Source organism: Dromaius novaehollandiae, chromosome 5, assembly GCF_036370855.1.
Source record: "Dromaius novaehollandiae isolate bDroNov1 chromosome 5, bDroNov1.hap1, whole genome shotgun sequence".
Classification (NCBI taxonomy): Eukaryota; Metazoa; Chordata; class Aves; order Casuariiformes; family Dromaiidae; genus Dromaius; species Dromaius novaehollandiae.
The window spans coordinates 977,163-986,892 of NC_088102.1; positions in this window are offsets into that span (position 1 = coordinate 977,163).

Sequence of the window (9,730 nt, forward strand, 5' to 3'; positions counted from 1 at the left end):
CTTGCGATGAAAAGCAGTCCTATAATTCTGCAGCTCCGTAATGCTATTATAACCACCAGTATGCTCACAGAGACACAGGGCAGGCTTTGATGTATATCTGTTCAGATTTATCTGAAATTAAATTTCTAGCTGAAAAAAAAGTTTGTTTCTCTCAGCACCAGATCAGAAGCAAGCACCTGTGTATCTGTAGATCCAACTGATGGAGGAACCAGTATGTTTCAGTTCTGTGGCTGTTTGCACTGTGGGAGCACTACCACGAGTCCACCACCACAAGCAAGCGCTTGGAAAAGCAGGATTTACTCGAGGTGACAACGACAGCTTAGGTGGCTCCGGGCAGGGTGGGCAGTGCCACGGGGCTGAACAGCCCCTAACGCGAAGCTCTACGGGCGGCTCAGGAAGGCGTGGATAAGCAGGGATGCAAGCAGGAACACCAGGCTTGCAGAGCACCCCCGTGTCTGCAGGTCCTGGATGGTCGAGGAACAATCTGACATGAGGTTAGTGCACAGAAGCCTTTCTGAAGCAGCTTGTCCTGAGAAAACTGGCCATTTTACACCACTCAGCCACCTCCATGCACTGTAGAGCATTTGCTCTTAAAGCAGCCATCCCCACTCTGCGGTCAGAAAGGAGCAAGGAAGGCATTTGCAGGTACATGGACATCTCTTGCTGCCTTCCACTGGCACCAAAGCAAATCATGACCCAGCTAAACACCGAGGAACCACTGGGTTTGTGCAAAAACATCCACCACAAACTGATATTTTACTGCCATTCTAAACACTTCCGTAGTGAAGCCTGTTAAAGAACCTCCTGTAGAAGAGCTCAGCACGTTCTTGCTTTCTGCTGCAGCTGCAGCACCAGCAGCCCTGCACCGAATCCCACCCTGCACCGAATCCCACCCATGCACCCGCGCAGGGAGCGTGCACGTGCCACATCCACCCTCCAGACACAGAGCAGGCTCTGCCTGAGCCCGGCACCAAAGTATTCCCGTTTCCAGGAAAACAGGTCCGTCTGCAGAGCCCCCATAAATCTAGCTCCTTTCATGTGTGTGTTCTAATAATAGCATCATATATCCAGAACTATCAGCACATTTGAAGTTCTGGACTTAATTTCCTTTGCAAGCTGTGTTTCTCTGTGCTTCAGTAAGGATCAGTTCTGCAGCTTTTAGTCACACACTAAATCCTACTTACTTCTGCAAAGTATCCTAAAGTGCTTTTCAAAAGTAAAAGAAACTGATAGTTTCTTTTCTTTTTTTTTTAAGATATTTTTAAAACTGCTTTTTCTGTTTCCTTAGCACTGACACATTGGCAGAAGGCTGTGGCGTGATGACTTCATGCCTTCAAGCATCTTGACAGACAAAATGCAGCGTCACTCTCCAGAAATCCCGGAAACATCATTTACCTACAGCTCACAGACCTGCTCCTGCTGCAATTACATCTGTCATTTAAACTGCTAAACCCTTCTGAGGAGTTTTTCAATTTCTGTTTCTGCACTTATTTAAGAGTAGGTCCTTCCGTATTTGACATAGGCGAGGTGTAAGCTGGGCACAAACCCACGTGGATACGTTGAGGCTCGGGTACCCATCTCCACTCAAGCGCTGGCAGCCGTGCAGGGAAGGAAAGGCAAAGCCTCAGGCAATAGGGCTGCAGACAAAGCTTTTTAAGGGACAAAACGATTCCTCGGGGAAGACGTGTGCCCGGGTGCACACAGGTGCCCTTCCCGGTTTGCCAGCAGGGGATCGAGGCTGCTGAGAAAACACTGGAGGTCGGGGGCTTATGAAGGGACTGGTCCCAGTGACTGATGCAATATGGACTCGATGGGGAAAGATCCAGAAACAAGATTCTTGGAAACAGAGAAAGATGAGAGTAAATGGGGAAAGCTAATTTAGAGAGAGAAAGAGAGACCTGTTTTGTTCAAAATTCCTGAAGGCATAAAGGGGCAAGAAATAAGAAAAAATGGAATAAAGATTTAGAGGGAATTCAAGACCTTATACAAAGGAAGATGGCCAGGGTTTTCCTGAGCTGCCTTCTACTTTCTATGAAATACAGCACAGTATTTTCTAGTAAGTGTTTTTTAAATACCCAACAACTTCATTATATTATAAATATGTAATGGCTGGTAATAATTCTCTTATTAACTTGAGATAATGTGGTAAATAACTTACATGAGTATTGTATTTATCCACTTGCCAAAATTCTTCAAAGATAAGTGAAATGAAGAGGAAAAAGTATTAAGAGGAAAAAAGTAGTCATTCTGGCCAAAAACGCTTTGTGATAAAGAGAGACAAGTTACCAGTAATAATACTTGGTGCAATCAGTAGAAACGTGTGTGCACATGCGTGAGTGAACAAGAAGAAAGCCAGCACACCTTATTTTGCCTCACCGCGCAGAGTTTTGGGAAGGGACGGGCGCTGTGACGTGCTGCCCCCAGGTTGATGGCCGTGGGGACAGATGTTGTCCCGGCACACGCAGAAGGGTGTTTATTGCAGGAAGATACCTGTCACACTCATTAGTGAGGGTGACACGACTCGTCCTCCAGCGTTGCACTGCCACGCCGTTCTCCAGCCGTGCCACCTCCTCCCTCCCTGAGCAGGGGACAACTCGGTGGTCCCAGCTGCAGTGACTGTCACCGTGTGGGCTCAGGAACAGCATTTATGAGCAGCTGGAGGATATTTCTTCTCGGGAACGTGGATTATTAAACCTAAGTCAGTATTCACCGTGGTCGCTTTCTTTCATCAACTCTTTTCTCCAATATTGTATTTCTTATTCTTTGGGGAAAATAGTGCACTATTTAATAAGAAGAACAGGTTGCTTTGGTACACCTGAGTATTGATGATTGACTCTTAGGCTTTTTTTTTAATAATTCAGCTGCAAGACAGGCCCAGTGTACCCAAAATACACCTAAAGAATGCCCCAGAGAAGAAAACTGAGTTTGAAGATTTTCCCCGCTTGAAGTTGGAGGCCAAGAGACTCCACAGCAAACCAGCTAGAGAACAAGCTGACATTTCTATCCAGAAAAGAGGTGGTTCTGCCTGGGACTTGGTTCATTTGCTGACCACCAATTGAATTAGGGAACAAAGTTAAGTGAGCAAGCAATAATAACCAAGATCTTTGCTGCAAGGGGAGAGCAGAAAGGCACCAGCCTGCTCCAAAGGTTGGTTTACCCAGAGCTGAGGCAGCTTTGTATGGGGACCATATTCAGCACGTTGCATTTGAACATCCAGAGCATCTTCCAGAGCTAGCAAACTTCCTCCAGGAACTTGATTATTAACAGAGTTTAACCTGGGTACAGGAAACCCTGGCATGTCCATGCTGGGAGGAGAAACAAGAGAAACAAGAATTCATTCTTGACCATGTTGCCTTTGACTTTTGGGTTGGTTGGGAGCTGAACTAACCCCAACGCAGCAGTGCTTGTGTTCCACTCCAAAGTCTCCCAGCAGTACTTCAAGGAAACATGCAGGGAATAGCTGAACACACAAGGCATACATGAACGGACCTTCCTTACCGCTATATGCTTTCTTGGATATTAGGCCAGCAGCATCTCATGGAAATTGTTCCAGCAGTAGGGGATGATGATCCAGAAGATAATAAATAGTATTTTTCTAACCTAGAAAAAAGGTGTGTAAAAATGAATTACTTTTTAACAGGCTGACTTATGTTGTATAATCTCCACATTTTCCAGTGCAATAGAAAATAACTCCTAACAATAAAGTCTGGAGAAAATACTGTCATGCTCTTTGGGCTGAGGTTCATTTTTGGATTACACAATTTACTACTCATCTCACAAACCAGAGGTGAAGATATATCTCCTCTTCTCCCCAGGCTTCTTCTGCCCTGGGTTCTACTGCTATTTTACAAGAAAAGCTGACATTGTTGTGGTCTCATTCTTATTGATGGGGACTTGGGATAGTACCTATCTTTGCATGATGTTTCTTCCTGTAATAGAATCAGATAAAGTGTAATTGCACTTCCAGTCTTTCCGAGATACACCAGGTAAGCAGTCTGGTCCTTGTACAGGGCTCTTCCCCCATTTCCCGAATAGCCCCTGGAGAGGTAGCTCTCTGCACGCTGTAAGAAACTCCTTCAGTAAAGTTTGAGAAGACTTGATTTTCTAAAACTGCAGCTGAAGTCAAGGATGTCCTTCCACCTTCCGTAGTGTTACATATTTCACCTCAGGCTTAGACATCCCAAACTAGGTCAGGGCCACATTGCGCTAGGGCCTCCTCTTAAACCGTGGAGATGATCCCTCTTAGCTAGATATACAGAATCACAGAATAGCTGGGGTTTTCAGGGACTTCTGGAGATGGCCTGGTCCAGTACCCCTGCCCAAGCAAGGTCAGCTGGAGCAGGCTGCCCAAGACCAGGGTCCAGATGGGTTTCAAACATCCCCATCCTTACTTTCTGCCATTTTAAAGAATGCAACTGAGTGGATACACCCTGAAGTATTAGGGGAAAATGATTTTTTTTTCCCCTGACAATAACAACATGAACATATACATATACATCTAGCTGGAATTTATTACAGTTCCCTGTTTTTCCAGAGGTTTTGAGTTTCTCCTCATGCTCTATTAAGTCCAAGTGTTAAGTCCAGTAAATGACAAAGTTTCCCTTCAGTTCAACAATAAATTAAAGCCATTAAGAATTTCATACCTCTGATGCCTTCTCAGTTGTGAAAAAAATGAAACATCAGCAGGACAAATGACTGTGCTGGAGCAGGACTGTCTATGCACGGAGGAACTCTAGGAATGAAATACAGGGTTAATCAGTACCATGCTAAGTAAATCACCAAAACCAGGTGGATTTGTACTAACTTTTTGTTGTAATGCTTTAAATCTCAGCATGATGTACTGTTTCTGTATATGCAGAAGTCACAAGGTTATAGCAAAGCAAAAATATAGATATCTGCAGTGAAGAATCACACAGCTTACCAGGCATTAAAGTGCTAGTTAGTGTGTGTGTGGAGGGGGGTTCTCCCCCCCTTCTTTTTTTAAGTAGGGTTATTGGTAAATATTGACTGTGTACTCAGGGTATTTTAAAAAGGATGACGGCCCCAAAATGTAGTTTCCCATACTCATATTCCAGGAGCTGCTTCAACTGGTCAGTGAAAGATACTTAAATGGCTTATGGTTATTTGTATGGTTTTTTCCCCTCCCTTTGCCCATGAATGGAGACTGGTTATGGCCCACCAAATGCTTAAATTTGCTTGTGAGAGAAACCATCTGGAAGAGGACAGTCTCTCTCAAGGAAAGGAAAATCTGAAGGACATTTCTATATTGTTTGAGGGAGCTTTGAAGAAAAAGGTCAGTGGTTTATGTGCTGACCCTTATAGCCAAGTCTTGGAGCTTTGCCTTCCTCTACAGCTGTCTGTAAACAGGCGTTTTGAACCTTTACATTTTGCTCTTCCCATCCCTGCTCAGGCTTCATCTAGGACAGCACAGCTTTCATCAGTTGTTTTATCTCTGGTACTTACCCTGTGAGTGGTCAAAAAGTACAAGACAATACTGATGCTGGAATGGCCTTAAAGTTGAATTTCCTGCAAGGAAGAGCTGAGCTGATCAGCTGAAGGAGTCCAAACTCCAGGAAAGAGAAGAGATAGCAGTGCACAGTAAATGAGAAAATGGGGAAGGCAGGTAGAACGCAATACAAAGCTGCGTTGGGAAAATGAAGAATAAAATAATCAGGTGTTCATGAAAAAAATCTATGACCAAATGAGTCATCAAACAGGAAGGAATTATTTCATACTCCTTTACCATGATGCAAGCACAATATTAGATACTGATGACACAATCATGTAGAAAAAAACAGAGGTATTTTCTCCTGTTTTAAGGAATGGGTAGAATAGATGTAATTGTAGGTTACAGAGAGGGAAAAAAATTCCTTCTATTGTCAGTGGCTGGGAAAGATACACTTCATAACAGCAGAATGGTGAAAATAATTTGTGTCCAAGAGTACTAGCAGGACTGCTCAGAACACTCCCTAACTATTGCTAGCTTTCAACAAATCGACATTTAGACAGTCCCGAAAAAGATAAGAAAAAAACCATGCCCAAACAAAACAGATATTGTGGCATTGAGGAAAGGACTAATTTAGGAAAACACGGGCCAGTTAGTTTGTCTCAGAACTACACCAAATCATGGAAAAAACATTATGGTAAAGGATAACATGGATCTCAGAAACCTTGCCACAATCCATGCTCCGAAAAATCAGCTCCCTGCCTATTAAAAAGCACTGAAGCAAAAAGCAGCCAAAACCTGGGGAGCCGGTGTCACCATGGTCACCATGTGCCTCACCTACCTGGAACTCTTAGCTAACATCCGAGATGCACAAAATCCCATAAACTAAGGCGGGGGGGGGGGAGTCTGATCATTTTGCAGAGCAGATCCTGCAGCTTTCTCACAGACCAAATTCTATTCTGCGTTGCTTATTAAAAAGAAGAGGCTCAGAGGGAACAAATAGTCTGAAAAAGAAAAATGAAAGCTAAGGTTCAAACAAGCCAGTAAAAACATTGCTGCTTTCCTGGAAAGCACAGGAGGGCGGCGAGAGCATTTTGACCCAGCCCTGTTCCACTCAGCTAAGACTAATTTGGCTTTGGCAGAACATAAAGTGGTAAGTTTTCATTCAGTCATCAAGATGTACGAAGCATTTTTGAATAGGAACTTCTGCCTGCCCTCCGTTTCCTATACTCTTGTCCTTACGCGCAGGTGGCTGTCGTGCGAACAGAGCCTCGTCCAGGGCGACCGCCAGCCCAGGAGCGGCCCCCGCTCTCCGGGGACTTGGGGACCGTGCTGGCTCTGATGTGCCCCTGCACCGTCACATCGCGCTGGTTCTTCTCAACTGGACCCTGCTGCTCGGCCCAGGTGGGAAACGCTGCTGTGAGCCAGCATCCCTCGAGGACCGCCCCACCGACATACTTCGGCTGTAGGTCAACAGCCTTTGAACTGGGATTTTGCTTCAGTTTCTGGAGTTAGCCATGCAGTAGCTTTCATCCTGCCCACAGCTCACCCTCAGCCTTGCCAGAGGCAGGTTGAGTCGGCTCCGAGAGCGGCCACGAGAGATCACAAGTCATTTGCAGGCTTCATCTGCAGCAGATAGTGGGTGCGTAGCCGTGTCCTGCAAGCAGCATCGCCAGCACATCGCGTGCCGCCCCTTCACTGATCGCTCACCACCAAAGCGCAACCCCAGCAGGATGCTGGGAAACCAGGAAGGTTGCAGACTTCTTTCGTTCCCTGGCTTCCCCACCGCGTGCCGTGCCCCACGTGCAGCGGAGGCCTGTTCTCCAAAATCTGACTGTCGTCTCCCTCCACCAAGGCTTCCTAGCAGCTGTCCAGTGGGAACCACGCCTTGGGTGAAGGGTTCAGCACATCATCATCAGCCTCCCTAAATCATTAGCCATCCTACCTTCTGCAGAAGCAATGGAAGTCAATTGGTACACAGAGACTGGAATATTTGTTAACTAGAAGTCACTTTGTCAGTTGTGATCTTATGCTGACAGCTTTGTGCATGAAAAGCAATTTTAGTTTCAATCAAAAAGAATAGAATAACAAGTTTAACATTTGGAAAACTCATTACTGGAAACTTTATTAAACTTTAGGCTAACAAGCCTGATTTACTGCTTGAAAGAGCAATTTTTTGTTTAAAAATGCAGATATAAAAAGATTTATAGTATCTAAACCAATTATGATAGTGAAATGCAACATTAGGTATTCCAGTCTCCTCTTTTTTCCCCACGTCTCTTCTTTTTCACATATCAGTGCATCTAACTAAGCACAATGTCATTACTGTAGAGTGTTTAGTAAAGATGCTGTTATGGGGACTGAATTGAGCATGCTCTGGGAATCGTGCTCTCTCCAGATGACACAAGCTGTCTGTTTCTCCTATATCCCAAAAGTACAACACAGAATTTCGCTTCTGGTGACTTTCATTCCAGATTAGGGAAGGGGCGGTGGAGAACAAAAACCAAAAAAATAAAGAACATAAAAGAACAACAAAACATAGCTGTCAGCATCCTGTACCTGAACTGACACACTAAATGGCCCATGGACCACTTTCCCTATCATGATCAGAGAATCCATCTTTGATTTAGTGATCGGCTTGGAAACAGAGTTGCCATCCACTACCTGCCCTATCCACTACTCTGCTGCATGCTGACTAATTCTGTCTGAATTAAAGTCTTGCACAATGCGCTAGGAAGGCTACGCCCTATACTATAACACTGAAAAACTATTAATACACTTCAGAATATAGGGAAATATGGAAATACATTCATGAACCCAATTTGTGTTTTGCACTACAGTTGAGTGCACTAGCAATGCAGTTCAGTGCATAGCTTGTCACTCATTTGCATCAGTAAGGCATGTATACTTCCCTCCCCACCCCAAACATATGCAAAAATATAGCTGTATAAACTCAATCTATGTTCTAGAAGAGCCAGGGCCCTTGCACCTGATTTATTGAGGAATATGCCTAAATACCGGTGTTTTAAAGATGCATTCTTCAGAGTCCCCTGTTTCACCAGATGCATAGTTTTAAAGACTTGCTCTAAATAGCAATGCAGGAGTTGACACTGTGGCACTTGAGGACTCTGAGAGAAACTGTTTTGGTAGGGCACTGCTTGCACGCCAAGAGGCTCCCACTCCACGTGGGACTTCCCAGGCTCTCTTAGGCTTATGCCAGTCTCTGCTGTTTTGCATTGGAGAACTAATAACCTCAGCAGGAACAAAGCTACTCCTCTATTTTCAAGTCCGTTTACCAAGAAGTCATCTCTGTCTCCACCTCAGAGCATCCAGCTGGGATTTCCAGGGGGAGACCCTTGGCCGGGGCTGTTTGGAGAGCAACGTGGGCACAAAGACAGGCGGCAGCAAGGGCTCCTGCTGCTGCAGCCACCAGGGCTGGATATCCAGCTCCTCTTCCCCAACCTCGTTTCATAGCCTCAGGGTAGCAACCAGCAAGACACATCAAAGGAGAGACGTGGGCCTGGAAACACCCTCAAGAGAAAGCATATTCCCCTGCTTGTTAGGATCCTGCTTACTTGCACTTCTTGCAGAGCAGCTGACCAGCTCACAGCACGACCAGCAACTGGGATGCAAGGGCACACCGACCTGCTTCCAGAGCCCAGAGCAAGAGGTTTCCCTGGGAGCTCATTCTCCCGACCTCACAGACACCCCAGCATCTTCTGCAGAGTGATACAAATAGCTAACACCTGGAATTAAGAACAGGAGCAGAGCTATTTGCACTTCTACCTCAGTTAAATCTCTGCCATTTTCCTCACTGTCTGATTCAAGGTCACCATCAGGCTAGTTGTTGTAGGGTCATCAGCACAGGACTTCCCACAGGGCAGACTTCTCCTCTAAGCACGTGAGCAAGCTGTTGCAGCTGTGCCTCTCTCACTCTCGAGCCCTCCCACGAGCCCAGCTGTGCCTGCAGCTTCCAATGGCCTTTTCTGTTCTTTGGGGGAAATTCAGTCGTTGCTGCTGCTGCTGATGCTCTCAGCACCATGCAGCTCACCTGTGGGGCAGGAGTCTTTAAATCACAGTCAGCCAGCAAGTCTGCAGCACTCTAGCTATTGGGAAGAAGTTGTTTTTATTTGTTATGAGGACAGACTTCAGATGAAAAAGCACTAAAGTCATTCTCCAGCTTCCCTTCAGTGTCCAGCTGTGTCTTCCACAGGTAGGAACGGGTACAGCCCCGTTGCACTGAACACAAGCACTGGGTTTTGAGAGTGCCACTGCTTGGTGTGG